Source organism: Elephas maximus, chromosome 13, assembly GCF_024166365.1.
Source record: "Elephas maximus indicus isolate mEleMax1 chromosome 13, mEleMax1 primary haplotype, whole genome shotgun sequence".
NCBI lineage: Eukaryota > Metazoa > Chordata > Mammalia > Proboscidea > Elephantidae > Elephas > Elephas maximus.
In genome coordinates, this window is record NC_064831.1 from 101,977,382 (window position 1) to 101,992,504 (window position 15,123).

The following is a 15,123-nucleotide window of genomic DNA, read 5'->3' on the forward strand; positions in this document are numbered from 1 at the left end:
TGTAAGTTACAAACTATAAGGTTTATGAAAATTGTTAACAATAACTTGTTAAGAAGGTGTAAGAATTGTTAAGAATCTAATTGTTAAGATAATTTATTAAGTTAATTATTAATTGTTAAAAACTTAATTACCAATTGTTAAGAATTTTAAGAATTTTTAAAACCCGTACCATTATAAATTTTGTGTGTTGACAATAATATAACCTTGTATAAGATGATTCCCCTCGACAAAAGAGGTCTCGAAGAATCAGGGAGTGAAGTATGGAGAACAGGCTCCCTGAAAGCAAATGTAGAAGTAAACAACATGGGAAGAAAGGAGATAAAGATGATGATACAACCTAGAGAAGAAAAATAACCTTATGAACAGAAGACACTGAGACCAACTAAGTCGTAAACAACGACTTATCAATACCAACCAAATGGGCTCAAAGGGCTCCAACGTGTATAAGAGAAGGGACACTAAGACTCAACTTTGCTAGGAGTCATAACAAGAGCCAACTCGGTCATATGCTGGGGACTAGGAAGCAGTGGGCTGTGACAGCTTGCCCGGGCTTACTCCCAAGTCCTAGAGATGTTGCCTATCTCAGACATACATTAAGGACTAGGGCCCAGGAGGTTGGGAAGAGTGGGCTGTGGCAGCTTGCCTGGGCTTACTCTTAGTTTACTCCTGACCCAATACACATTGCTTTGGCCATAGGTTGAGAGCTAAGGGATAATAAGTCCTTGTGCCCAAGAGACATGATAGAGATCCAAGAGAGAGTCTCGAGGATCGAGGCAAATTTAATATCTGAGCCATTGACGACTGTGTGGTCAAGAGTTGGCCTGGACCAGAAAACAACAATGCTGAAACACCACCCTGATTTGCCATAAGCTGGCTTGCTTTCCCTGTCTTTTCCCCTGGTGAAATGAGATCTCTGGTTTCCGGGGTAGCCAAAAACCTGTGTGCCTACAATATTAATAATTAATAAAGACATTGTGGAAAGACCAAAAAAAAAAGTGTTGAAGAGTAAAGATGTCACCCTGAAGATTAAGGTGCGCCTGACCTAAGCCATGGTATTTTCAATTGCATCATATGCATGTGAAAGCTGCACAATGAATAAAGAAGACCAAAGGAGAGTTAACACCTTTGAATTGTGGTGCTGGCGAAGAATATTGAATATACCATGGACTGCCAAAAGAACAAACAAATCTGTCTTGAAAGAAGTGCAGCCAGAATGCTCCTTAGAGGCAAAGATGGCGAGACTGCGTCTTGCATACTTTGGACATGTTGTCAGGAGGGATCAGTCCCTGGAGAAGGACATCATGCTTGGCAGAGTACAGGGTCAGTGGAAAAGAAGAAGACCCTCAGCCAGGTGGATTGACACAGTGGCTGGAACAATGAGCTCAAGCATAACAACAATTTTAAGGATGGCGCAGGACCAGGCAGTGTTTCGTTCTGTTGTGCATAGGGTCACTATGAATCGGAATCAACTCAACAGCACCTAACAATAACAATATTTTTCTTCTTTATTTTGCTGAATAAGTTTGTTAACTTTCTTTGTGGTTACCTTGAAATTTACCCTTATCTTCCTAGGTTTGAAGCAGTCTATTATTATTTGATATCTCTTTGTCTTCCTCTCCATCAGAAAGTTCTGTACCTACACCCGTTATTCCCTCTATTATTGTTCTGATGTTGTTGTCATCTACAGATTATCAGCTCTCATTTCTTGCTGTAAATCCTTTGGTTTTGAATAGTCCTTTTGAGTCCATTTCCTAGACTGGTATCTGGCTGGTGTGGTCTTGTGGCCTAGATTCAGGTTGTCATCTGATGTTGTTTGTCCTCAAGCCAAAAGACTCCCTTTAATAATTCTTGTAATTTTGGTTTGGTTTTTACATATTCCCTTAATTTCTGTTTACCTGGAAAAGTCCTAATTTCACCATCATATTTCAATGAGGGTTTTGCAGGATGTACTTTTCTTGGTTGGAAATTTTTTTCTTTCAAAGTTTTATATATGTCATCCCATTGCCTTCTTGCCTGCATGGTTTCTGCCGAGTAATCAGAGTTTAGTCTTACTGTTTCGCATCCATATGTGACTTTTCATTTTTTTCGAGCTGCTCTCAGGTCTCTTTCTTAGCCTTTGGTTTTAGTGATTGTGATTATGATATACCTTGGTGATTTCTTTTGAGACCTATCCTATATGGGGTTCATTGAGCTTCTTGGATGGTCAACTTTTCATCTTTCATGATAGTAGATAAGCTTTCTGTCAGCAATTCTTCAAAGATCCTCTCTGTTTTCCATTTTCTGCCTCTGTTTTGGAACTCTGGTCACTCACAAATTTTTGCTTTTAATTGTATCCCACATAATTTTAGGGTTTCTTCATTTTTCTTCAATCTTTTTTCTGATTTTTCTTCACAAAGTGTTATCCAAGTATTTGTCTTCAGTTTCACTGATCCTGTCATCCATTGTTTCAAACCTACTCCTCAGACCTTCTATGACACTGTCCATTTCTGAAATTTTGTTGTTTATCTTTGGGATTTCTAATTGTTGTTTTTGCATGATTTCCAATTGTGAATTTATTTTGGCATTTTGTTCCTGTATTATTTTCCTGAATTCTTCCATTGTTTTGTCTGTATTTTCCATGAATGTGTCTGCCTTTTCCATGAATTTGCCTATTTTTCACTCATTTTTGTATGCTTTTTGCTTCAACTCTTGTACATCTTTGAATGTTAGAGATTTGAATTCCCCGTCAGGTAGTTCTAGTGCTTTTCCTTCTACTGGAAAGTCACCTGGCGTTTTATTTTGGATGCCTGCTGGAGCCATCCTGTCTTTTTTTTTTTTTTTTAAATATGTTTTGGTATTGTCTGCTGTCTTCAGGACATTCAGTAGTCATTTTTTTCATTTCTTGATTGTAGATTTGTTTGTTTCACCCTGCTTTTTTTGTTTTATTTGGTTATGTCTGAGCAGGTAGGCTGTGCATTCTTTGTTGTTTGCTTGTCTGTGGGCATAATTCTTTTCACCTCCTTGTCCAATGGGCAATGGAAGTCACTCAGCTGTCATGCAGAGGGGCAGGTCCAGCTGAAGCAAAGGGGCTCAGATGGGTTGTTTGTGGCACATACTGGGGCCAACAGGGTGGACCAGGGGTCATTGCAGGGCAAGTTCCAGTAGTCTGTGCCTGTGCTGCTCAGGTGTGCAATGTTCAGTGCATGGTGCAGGTAGGCAGGAGGGAGTGGAGAGGTTGTGATGAGTGGAGCTAAGGAGGGTATGGGAAAGAAGAGAGAGAAACAGGAACCAAAAAAAGTGCCGAGGGGGACTGCCACTGGAATGGAGAGATGAGAAACTTAGAAACAAAGAAAAACAAAATGATAAAAGAAGATTAAATAAGTAACTAAATCAAAATTAAAAAAAGAAAACAAATACCTCCAAGGATCCCTCTGGTGACCAGGGAAGTGGCTCCCTGGCTTCAGGGCACAGTCTGTCTAGAAGAGGTGGAGATAACACAGAGCACCAGGTATTCAAGAGACAGGAAAAGAAGGAAAGTAGAGAGAGCTAGAAACTTAGAAATGAAGAAAAACAAAAAGAAAAATGAAAAATAAATAAATTTAAAAAAATGGAAAAGAAAAGAAAGAAAGGCTGTGCAGAGAGGGGAAGTGGCTCCCAAGCCACAAAGTATAGCCGAGCTGGAAGGCATGGAGATGGCACACAGTGCCAAGTATTCAGGAGACAGGAAAAGAAGGTAAGTAGAGAGAGACGAGAAACTGAGAAATGAAGAAAAACAGAAAAGGAAAAATAAATAAAATAATTTTTTTTTTTTTTTTAAAAAGAAGAAAAATGCCACCAGGGATTCCATCATCATACCATGCAAACTGGGTAAGTGGCTCCCAAGCCACGAAGTACAACCCAGCTAGGCATGGAGATGACACACAGCACCAGGTATTCAGGAAATAGAAAAGAAGGTAAGTAGAGAGAGAAGAGAAACTAAGAAATGAAGAAAACCAAAAAAGAAAAACAAGCAAACAACCAAAAAAAAAAAAAAAAAAACCCTGAGGGATTCCACCAGCATGGTGGTGCAGACAGGGGAAGCAGTTCCCCAGCCCAGTGCCACTTCACAGCCTGTCAAGAAGAAGCAAAGATGACACATGGAGCCAGGTGTTCAAAAGGAGGGAGAGGAGATGAGAGGCAGGGAAGAAACCAAAAAAAGCAGTACCAGCAAAAAAGAAATGGCACTGAAGGAGCTGGCTGGTGTTGGCAGGGCGAATTTACATGGCACAGACCTGGCATCTCTCAGGCCACGGCCTCTTGGCCTGCTGGGAAGCAGCAGAGGCCAAGCAGGGGGAAGAAGGGTGGGGGGTGAGAAAGCATGTATTTCTGGTTACCAGGTGCTCTGTTTCCTGCTGGGAGCTCCATGAAGCTGCTTTCTTGTACTCCCTGCTGGCCAATCTCTGACAGGAGTCCAAGATGACGAATCCAAGCTGCATTAGCTGATAGGGGGCCTCTGCTCGTATTTCTTCTCGCTCTCTGTCCTTTGTCAGTTTCTTATTCCATTTGGTGCTTACTTGAGTTCTTTATCTCTTCATTTGATGCTTAGGGTTCCAGGATTGACGTTTGTCTCTGTTTTACTTAGTTTTTTGAGTCTTTGCTGTGGAGGGACAGCATTGTGCTTCTGTTTATAGCACCTTGTTGGTGCAATTCATATAAATATTGATATTAGATGAGGAAAAAACTTTTCCTCAATAATTTGTGCATTTCCAAAGAAAAAAAACTCCACAATGGCAGTTGTTTGGTGCTTTTCATTTTGGTATTGTGGCTAGGGGTCTCAAAAGCTGAAGTGACTTGAGTAAGCCAGATTAAGGTAGATCTGTAGGAAAACCAAAGGCTCTAATCCAGCCCCATCCTTCTGAAACCGCCTGTATTGGGGGGAACGTTTTCACTGGGAAGCACGGCCATGCTGGGCAAAGATCACTGCACTGTCTTGGCTGGGCAAGAGTGGACCCTAGACATATTGGAAGTCAGGATTACATCCCTATTAAAGTCTCTTCTGGGATCAGAAGACCTGCTTGGAATTCTGATGCTAATACTTACTAGCTGGGGTAATCTTGGACAAGTTACCTAACCTCTCTGTTCTTCAGTTTTCTCATCTGTTAAATGGGTATAATAATAGCTTTTACCTCACAAGACAGGTTTGAAATTAATGCAACAATAATAAACCATTTAATATAGTCTTTTTTTGTTTTGTTTTGTTTTGGTACATATTTCATTTGGTACATCATTTCATTGTCTGCTATTGTTCTTTCATTGGTTTGGGTTAGAGGAGAAGAGAGAAGCCTGTCAGCTACCTGAGCAGTGGGTATAACTGATACAAGCACTGTACACAGTGTAGATGGGTGAAAAGTGTGTTCTGATGAAAGGGATAAGAGAAGACAGATATAGCAATGATAAACTCTGCCCACCATGTGGTGTCACCCAAGATTGCCCTGTGTCTACATGACTCAGGCTGCCCACTGCTTCATGACAAAATTCTCCTGTTTTCTTAGTAATTATTTTAAACTGAAAATCAGACTGTCCCATAAATAAGAGTTCAAGCAATCACAAAATTATATTAAATACAGAACAAATAAACAATTTACAAGTATTTCTCAGATACTAATTAATTGCAACCATTTGCTATAATGTAAAATACATTACTTTTCAAGAGCATCAAAATTAATTTATTCCAAATTAGTTTCTAATGTTGTCAGTTAACTTTTCTTCCTACAAATCTTTTGTCTTTAAAGACATTTAAATCCTGTTAGGAAATAGCAGTTTATCATTCCATTATTCTCTCATTAATAATCATATTTTTTAATTACTTAGATTCCCTGAGAAAAAAACTGATTGCTCTCAAATTATAAGTGTCAACAGTAATCATCTTCTCCATGCACAAGTCAGTTAGATATGCACATTTTCCACTAAATTCTATTATATAAATATCTCAACAGCAGAGATGAACTGTGATGAGAGCCAAAGAATTTTTAGATATGTGGGTTCAAAGGCTTAGCAAAATGGAATAGATTTTTTGTTTTTGAAATTTGGTATTGCTAGGTAAAGAAAATGAAGAAATGGTTCCTTGTTTCTTTTGCCATTATCAGGCACATTTGAGCATGTGGAGAGAAGAGTTGAGCCCAACTATGCCTGTTAATAATGTTGCCTCAAGGCTACAGGGACAACAGGTCAGTGAGGTTGACCTCTTGTATGGATTGCCTATGAATCATGTCTATTCAACTGGTCTTAAGAACTTCCTGGTCACATTGTAAATTCCACCTAAATTATAAAAATGTCTTAAAATAATAATAATGACAACAACAAAGGAAAAAGTAGCAAAATCACCATGTTTCCTGGAGAGAAGGGGGCAGGAACCCAACACTCCTCACCTACCAAGACATATATTCAATTATGCATTTTCTTGCTAGTGAAGTTTATTTTTTATAAGTCACTTATGTTCAAAAATTACTTAAGAACTTATGGTTTCAGCTACAACATATGAAGGACTTAAAAGCCATCTCTCAGTAACTTACAAAAAGGAAAATGCTGAAAATCAATGACTTTTCTTGGATGCAGCAGAGAATAGAGGTCACAGGTCAAATCATCACCCCCAAAACTTGAAAGACAGGGGAATACAAAGAATTACATGGATCAGGATAAGCTTATAGGATCAGGATTAGTTTACCAAACAGAAGCCCCTGGAGTCAGCAACTAGTATGCGTACTTCAACAGTAATTGACGGATTGCTGAAGGCTGAGTGTGGACAAGTTTAAGAGTTAAAAACTACTGGAGGCAGCAGCCTTTGGAAGCCCCTACACTTCCATGAATTTTACCTCCAGGAGCCCTAATAGGTTCTTAAAGTAAAGATCAGAGAAAAGTCCCTTTATGATTCAGGAAGACTGAGAGGGAAAAGTAGAAATTTTGAAAAATTTCCAGAGCCTTTTGCACATCAAAGTCCTGTCATTACCAGAGCTTTTATGACCTGGGGGAAGGGCAATTAGGGTGCTTCAGCCCACTCTAGCCTTCTTATGTCATTTGAGGGGGGAAAAAAAGACAAATATACATTTCCAAAGTCACAGCCCAGGGACTTAAGCCCTCTAAAAATCTGAGATTTAATCATAAGATTACAGAATTCTTCCCATTTCTAATGCCTTACCAACACATCAACCAGGCTCCAGTAAATAATGGTGGGTTGTCACTGAGATAGTTGCAAGACAAAGCCTGTATTTAAGGAGTTCTTAGCAAAACCCAAAGACAATGGGTGGGGAAGAAGAAGTAGAGGGATAAGGAAAGTATAGGAATGAGATTTCTGGCACCTACAGCTGTGGCAAACATTAAACAATTAAACACAGTCAAGCTTCTAGTCAGATTAACAACAACAACAAAAAAAAACTCACAGTAACAGCCTGATTACCGTAACTCCCATTATCAGATACATCATATTAGGTTCACAAAAACAACAAAAAATCTAAAAGCCTGCTAAAAGGTAAGAAAAAGCACACTCTGAGGAGACATAAAAAGCATCAGAATGATTTTTATATGTGATGTAGATTTTGAAATTACTATATAGGGGATTTAAAATAACTATGGTTAAGGAATTTAATGGAAATATAACACAATATGCAATAACAGATCACTAATGTGAGCACAGAAATAGAAATTCTAAGAAAAAATCAAAAGGAAATGCTAGAAATCAAAATCATCATAACAGAAATGAAGAATGTCTTTAATGTGTTCATTAGTAGTCTGGACATGGCCAAGGAAAGAATTAGTGACCTTGAAGATATGTCAATAGAAACTTCTCAAACTGAAAATAAAAAAAGAATTAAAAAAATAAAACAGAATATTTAAGAACTTTGGAATAATTACAAAACATGTAACATATGAGTAATAGGAATATCAGAAGGAGAAAAAATAAAGGAACAGAAGAACTGTTTGAAGTAATGTTGGCTGAAGATTTTCCAAAATTAATGACTGATACTAAACCATAAATCTGGGAAGCTCAGAGAACACCAAGCAAGATAAATACCAAAAGTGACACCTAGACATATTGCATCCAAACTGCAGAAAACCAAAGACAAAGAGAAAATCTTGAAAGAAGCCAGAAGAAAAAAATCACCTTACCTATGGAGGAACAAAGATAAGAATTACATCATGCTTAAGGAAACCCTGGTGGCATAATGTCTAAAAGCTACAGCTGCTAACCAAAAAAAAAAGTCAACATTTCAAATCCACCAGATGCTCCTTGGAAACCATGTGGGGCACTTCTACTCTGTCCTTTAGGGTTGCTATGAGTTGGAATTGACTCGATGGCAAAGGGTTTTGATCTTCTCATCTGAAACCATGCACGCAAGAAAAGAGTGGAATGGAATATTTAAAGTATTGAAAGGAAAAAAAAAAAGGCACCAAACTAGAATTCTTTATCCAGTAAAATTATCCTTTAAAAGAATAAATAAGGATAAAAGGAAAAATAAGGACTTTCTCAGACAAACAAAAACTGAGGGAATTTTTTGCCAGTAGACCTGTCATTCAAGAAATGTTTAAAGAAGTTCTTCAGAAAGAAAGAAAATGAATATAGGTCAGTAACTTGAATCAACATAAAGAAAGGAAGAGAATTCAAGTTGGAATAAATGAAGGCATGATAAAATATTTTATTTTTATTATTCTTAATTTCTCTAACAGATGACTCTTTACTAAAAGTAATAATAACAGTTTATTGGATGATTATGACATATTGATAAGTAACTTGAATAACAACAATGTTATAAGGGTCAGGAGGAAAGAATTGGAAATACCCTGCTGTAAGACACTTGCACAACTGTGAAGTAGTGTATTGTTATGTGAAAGTGGATTTAGACAATTTATAAATGTATCTTACAAATTTAGGATAACCATTAAAAATTAAAACAAACTATAATTGATATGCTAAGAGAGGAGAGAAAATGGAATCATATAAAATATCAATTAAAACCTGGAAGGCAGAATAAAAGAGACAAAGAACAAGTGCAATGAGTATAAAATAGTTGCAAACATGGTAGATATTAATCCAAATATATCAATAAGCACTTTAAATGTGAATCATCCAAATACACCAATGAAAAAACAGAAGCTGTCAGAGTGGATAAAAAAAACAATTATAACAACCCAACTATATGTTTTGTATAAGAAATCCATTTTAAATATAAAGACACAAATAGATTAAAAATAAAGGCATGAAGAAAGATATACCATGCTAACAATAATCAAAAGAGAGCTGGGGAAAATATATTAATTTCAGACAAAGTAAATTTCAGAACAAGAAAAATTATCAAGGATACGATTGAGAATTATATAATGATAAAGGGGTCAATTCTTTAAGAAGACATAACAATCCTTAATGTGTGTACTCAACAGAGAATCAAAATACATGAGGCAAAAACTGATACAGCTGCAAGGAGAAACAGCCAAATCCACTATTATGCTAGGTACATCAACATCTCTTTGTCAGTAATCAACAGACCCAACAGGTGGAAAATCAGTAAGCATATAGTTAAACCAAACAGCACCATCAATCAACTGGATCCAATTAACATTTTTAGAATATTTTATCTAACAAAAGCAGAATATACATTCTTCTGAAGCTCACATGGAACACTCACCAAATAGACCACATTCTGGGCCATAAAATACATCTTCACAAATTTAAAAGAACAGAAATCATTCAAAGTATGCTCCTAGACAACAATGGACTTAAACTAGAAATCAGTAACAGAAAGGCAGCTGGAATGTCCCAAACTATTGAAGATAAATAAAAGCAGTTCTACATAACAAATGGGTCAAAGAAGAAGTCTCCAGAGGAATTAAAATATTTATAAACAAATAAAAGTGAAAATAAAACTTATTAAAAATTTATAAGATGAAGCTAAATCAGTGCTTGGAAGGAATTTTATGGCATTGAATGTATATATCAAAAAGAACAAAGATAAAATATCAATAATACAAGTTATTTGGTGAATATTGACAAACTGACTCTAAAATTTATGTAGAAAGGTAAAAAGTTCCAGAATAGTCAATAAAATACTGAAGAAGAAGAAGAAAACAAGAAAGCTGACACTACTCAACTTAATGACTCATTATAAAGCTATAGGAATAAAGACAGTGTGGCTGTTATGGATTGAATTTTGCCCCTGCAAAATATGTGTTGGAATTCTAACCCCTATACTTGTGAATGTAGTGTAATAACCTTACGTGTAATTTAATGTTATATGACATAATACAATGTAATGTAGTAACCTTCCATAACGTAATTCAATTAATGTAATCACCTTCCAAAATACAGTTTAATGTACGTGCTAAATCAATCAGTTGAGGTCATGCCAGTGTGGAGTGGATCCTAAAAGTAATTACTTCTGAGTAACACTGTATAAAGAGTAGCATAGACTCAGAAACACCATGTACACACATAGAGGGGAAGACAGATGCCTTAGGAGGATAAGCTACAAGCCAAGAACCAAGGCATTCTTGGGACTACCTACAAGGTAGATAAAACTTTAAAGCCACCCATTTGTGGTATTTCTGTTATAGCAGCACTAGGAAACTAAGGTAGTGGTATTGAGGAAAGAGTAGACAGATAGATTAATGGAACAGAATAGAGAACACAAAAATAGATGCTCTCAAATACGGTCAACTGGCCTATCACAAAGGAGTAAATGCAATTCAATGGAGAACGTATAGTTTTTTCAACAAATTGTGCTGAAATAATTGGATATCCATATGCAATAAGACGAATCTATATCTATATACAGACCCTAAACCCTTCAAAAATTAACTCAAAGTGGATAATAGACTCAAACATAAAAGGCAAAACTATGATGCTTCTAGGAGAAAACTAGGGAGAAAATATAGGTGACCTTGGTTTTGGTGATGATTTTTTAAATACAACACCAAACTCATGATCCAAAAATATATATATATATTATTACTATTATTTTGTTTTTTAATTGTGCTTTAGTTGAAAGTTTACAAAGCAAATTAGTTTCTCATTAAATAATACATGCATTGTTTCATGACATTGGTTGCCAACCCTGTGACATGTCAAAACTCAACTTCTTGGCCTCGGGTTTCCCATTTCCATTCGTCCAGGTTTCCTGTCCCCTCCTGCCTTCTTGTCCTTGCCCCTGGGCTGGTGTGCCAATTCAGTCTCACACACATGGCTAAAAACTTTAAAAATTGATAATTTGAACTTCATTAAAATTAAAAACTTCTCTGTGAAAGACATTGTTAAGGGACTGAAAAAATAAGTCACAGACTCAGAGAAAATATTTGCAAACACATATCTGATGAAGTACTTATCCAAAAATACAAAGAATTCTTAAAACTCAACAACAAGAAAACAAACAACCCAATTAAAAAATGGGCAAAAGGTGTGAACAGATACCCACTAAAGAAGATATACAGAGCAAATAAACATGTGAGAAGACACTCAACCTCATATGTCATTAGGAAATTGCAAGTTCAAACAAAAATAAGATACTACTACACATCTATTAGAAAACTGGCTAAAATTCAAAACATTGACAACATCAAATGTTATTGAGAATGTGGAGTAATAGGAACACTCATTCCTTGCTGTTGTGAATGCAAAATAGTATAGCCACTTTGGAAGACACTTTGGCACACAGCTAAACATAGTCTTACAATTCAGTCCAGAAATTATGCTTCTGAATATTTACTCAATTGAATTGAAAATATATGTCCACAGAAAAACTTGCACATAAATGTTTATAGTAGCTTTGTTCATAATTGCTTAAAACTGGAATCAATGGATATACTTCAACAGGTGGATAGATAAACAAACATCCATATAGCGCAATATTTTTCAGAATTAAAAAAAATATTTATCGAGCCATGAAAAGACAAGGAGGAACCTTAAGTGTATATTTCTGAATGAAATAAGCAAAAAAAAAAAAAAAAAAAACCAACACATTGACATCTAGTCAATTCTGACTCATAAAACCAAAAAAACCAAACCCAGTGCCGTCGAGTCGATTCCAGCAACCCTATATACAACAGAACAAAACAAACACTGCCAGTCCTGTGCTATCCTCACAATGGTTGCTATGCTTGAGGTCATTGTTGCAGCCACTGTGGCAGTCCATCTTATTGAGGGTCTTCCTCTTTTTCACTTACCCTCTACTTTACCAAGCATGATGTCCTTCTCCCGGAACTGATCCTTCCTGATAACACGTCCAAAGTATGGGGAATGAAGTCTCATCACCCTTGCTTCTAAGGAGCATTCTGGCTGTACTTCTTCCAAGACAGATTTGTTTGTTCTTCTGGCAGTCCATGGTATATTCAACATTCTTCAAAAACTCCATAATATAAAGGCTTCTATCCTTCTTCTTTACTCATTGTCCAGCTTTCGCATGCATACGAGGTGACTGAAAACAGTATGGCTTAGAACAGGTGCACCTTAGTCCTCAAAATGACCTCTTTGCTTTTTAACTCTTTAAAGAGGTCTTTTGCAGCAGATTTGCCCAATGCAACGCTTCCTCTGATTTCTTGACTGCTGCTTCCATGGGTGTCAATTGTGAATCCAAGTAAAATGAAATCCTTGACAACTTCAATTTTTTCTCCATTTATCATGACGTTGTTTATTGGTTCAGTTGTGAGCATATTTGTTTTCATTATGGTGAGGTATAATCTATATTGAAAGCTGTAATCTTCAGTCTTCATCAGTAAGTGCTTCAAGTCCTCTTCACTTTCAGCAAGCAAGGTTGTGTCATCTGCATATTGCAGGTTGTTAATGAGTCTTCTTCCAGGTCTGATGCCCCATTCTTCTTGATATATTCCAGCTTTTCAAATCATTTGCTCAGCATACAGATTCAATAAGTATGGTGAAAGAATACGACCCTGATGCATACCTTTCCTGACTTTGAACAGTGCAGTATCCCACTGCTCTGTTTGAATGACTGCCTCTTGGTCTATGTACAGGTTCCTCATGAGCACAATTAAGTGGTCTGGAACTATCATTCTTTGCAATGCTATCTATAATTAGTTTTGATCCACAGAGTCGAACACAGGTAAATATCTTTCTGGTATTCTTTGCTTTCAGCCAGGATCCATCTGACATCAGCAATGATATCCCCCATTCCACATCCTCTTTTGAATCTGGCTTTAATTTCTGGCAATTCCTTGTTGGTACACTGCTGCAACTGTTTGAATGATCTTCAGCAAAATTTTACTTGTGTGTGATATTAGTGGTACTGTTTGATTAGTGTGCAAGGATGGGGGAGGGACATATTGAAACTCTGTACTATCTCCCCAATTTTTCTGTAAGTTTAAACTTTTAAGAAAAACAAAAACTATATATAAAAATATTTATTTGAAGGAGGCGGAGCCAACACAGTACCCTAGACAGAAGTACCATGCTGTCCCTTTGCAGCAAAGACCCAATAAACTAAAACAGATATAAATGTGAATCCTGGAACCATAAGCAATAGATGAAGGAATAAAGAATAGATCAAACACTGAATGTAAGGAGAAATTGGTGAAAAGCTGAAAATGAGGAGAGATATAGAGTGGAGGTCCTTGCCAACTAACACGGTACAGCATCACCATCTTGAAACACAGACAGCAACAACCCTGAACTGGGAGCACAGGAAAGAAACTTCTTTGAGCTCCCAATGGTGGATAAAGCACCTGTGAGCCAGAGAAACACACTTCACTCTGGTGAGTGGAAGCATCCCATCCCATCCCATCCCAGCAGCCCACAATGACAAGGTACACAGTACAGAACACGGGCCCCTCAGGGCCCTTTTCTTTCTCCCTCCCACCTAGCCCCATACACCATCTGTCCGCTTTTCTGCCAGCCCCTGTTGCACTGCCATGGATAGAGAGCCACTGGCCAGCTGCAGCCCTGGATTCATATCGCCCCCATACTCCCTCTCCTGCTGTGTTGACTTTTTTTTGTTTTTCCCTCCTACCTAGCTCTGTACATCAACTTTACTCCCTTCCCACTGGCCCCGAGGTCCACACCACCCCATGTTGGCCCCCCACTGCACCACCGTTTTCTTTCTTTTTTCTCTTTCTTCCTTTTCTTTCTGCCTCCTACCTAGCCCCTTGTGCCAGCTTCCCCCCCTTCCTACCAGACTTGCCACACCACCATAGGTAGAGAGCCAATAGTACACTAGCCCACCACTACCCTGGGTCAGCCCCTCTCCCACCCACTGGCCCCCACCATGCAGCCATTTATTTATTCCTTTTTCATTTTTTTGCTTTCTCTTTCCTACCTAGCCCTGTATACCACCTATCCCCCTTCCCACCAAACCCTGCTGTGCTGCCATGGCTAGAGCATCCCCAGTGCTCAGGCCTGCTGCCTCACCAGGCCCACACCACTCCTCTCCTCCCACCACCTATCAGCTGCTGAACAGTGGAAAGCAAGCCCATATCACTCCATGTCCAACATCACTGCCCTTCTGGCAAAGAGCTGTGAATGCTTCCACATCACTAAAGGAATGTCAGGTGGCAGACAATATCCACCCAGTTCATCCTCAGCCACCTTGCCAAAGCAGTATACAGCAAAGTGGGCTCTCCATGCCTGCTGCTACCCTGCCCACTGAGACAGGGTGGTGAGGGCTATCATACCCACAGATGGGCAAGCATCACAGTATGCCTGACTCACCCACCTGACATATCAAAACAAAACAAAACAAAGTAGGATGAAACAAATGAACATACAATCAATAAATAAAGAAAATATTACCTTAATGTCTCAGAGATAGCAGACAATATCAAAACATATAAAAAAAAGCAGGACGAGATGGCTCCAGCAAGTGACCAAAATAAAGAATCAGATGACTTTTCTGGTAGAAGAAACGGTAGTGGGACTACCTGATATGGAATTCAAAAGACTAACATTTATGTCTCTGCAGGATATTAGGAAAGAGACCAAGGAAAACACAGGCAAAACCAAGGAAAAAATAGAATCATGGAAAACACAGACAAAATCAACAAAAACAGCCAAAATCAAGGAAAACACAAAGCAATAGAAAGGTTCAGGAAAATAATATAAAAACAAAATGTCAAAAAAAACAAAAAAACTAGAAATCATACAAAAACAGCAGTCAGAATTCCAAAAGATAAATT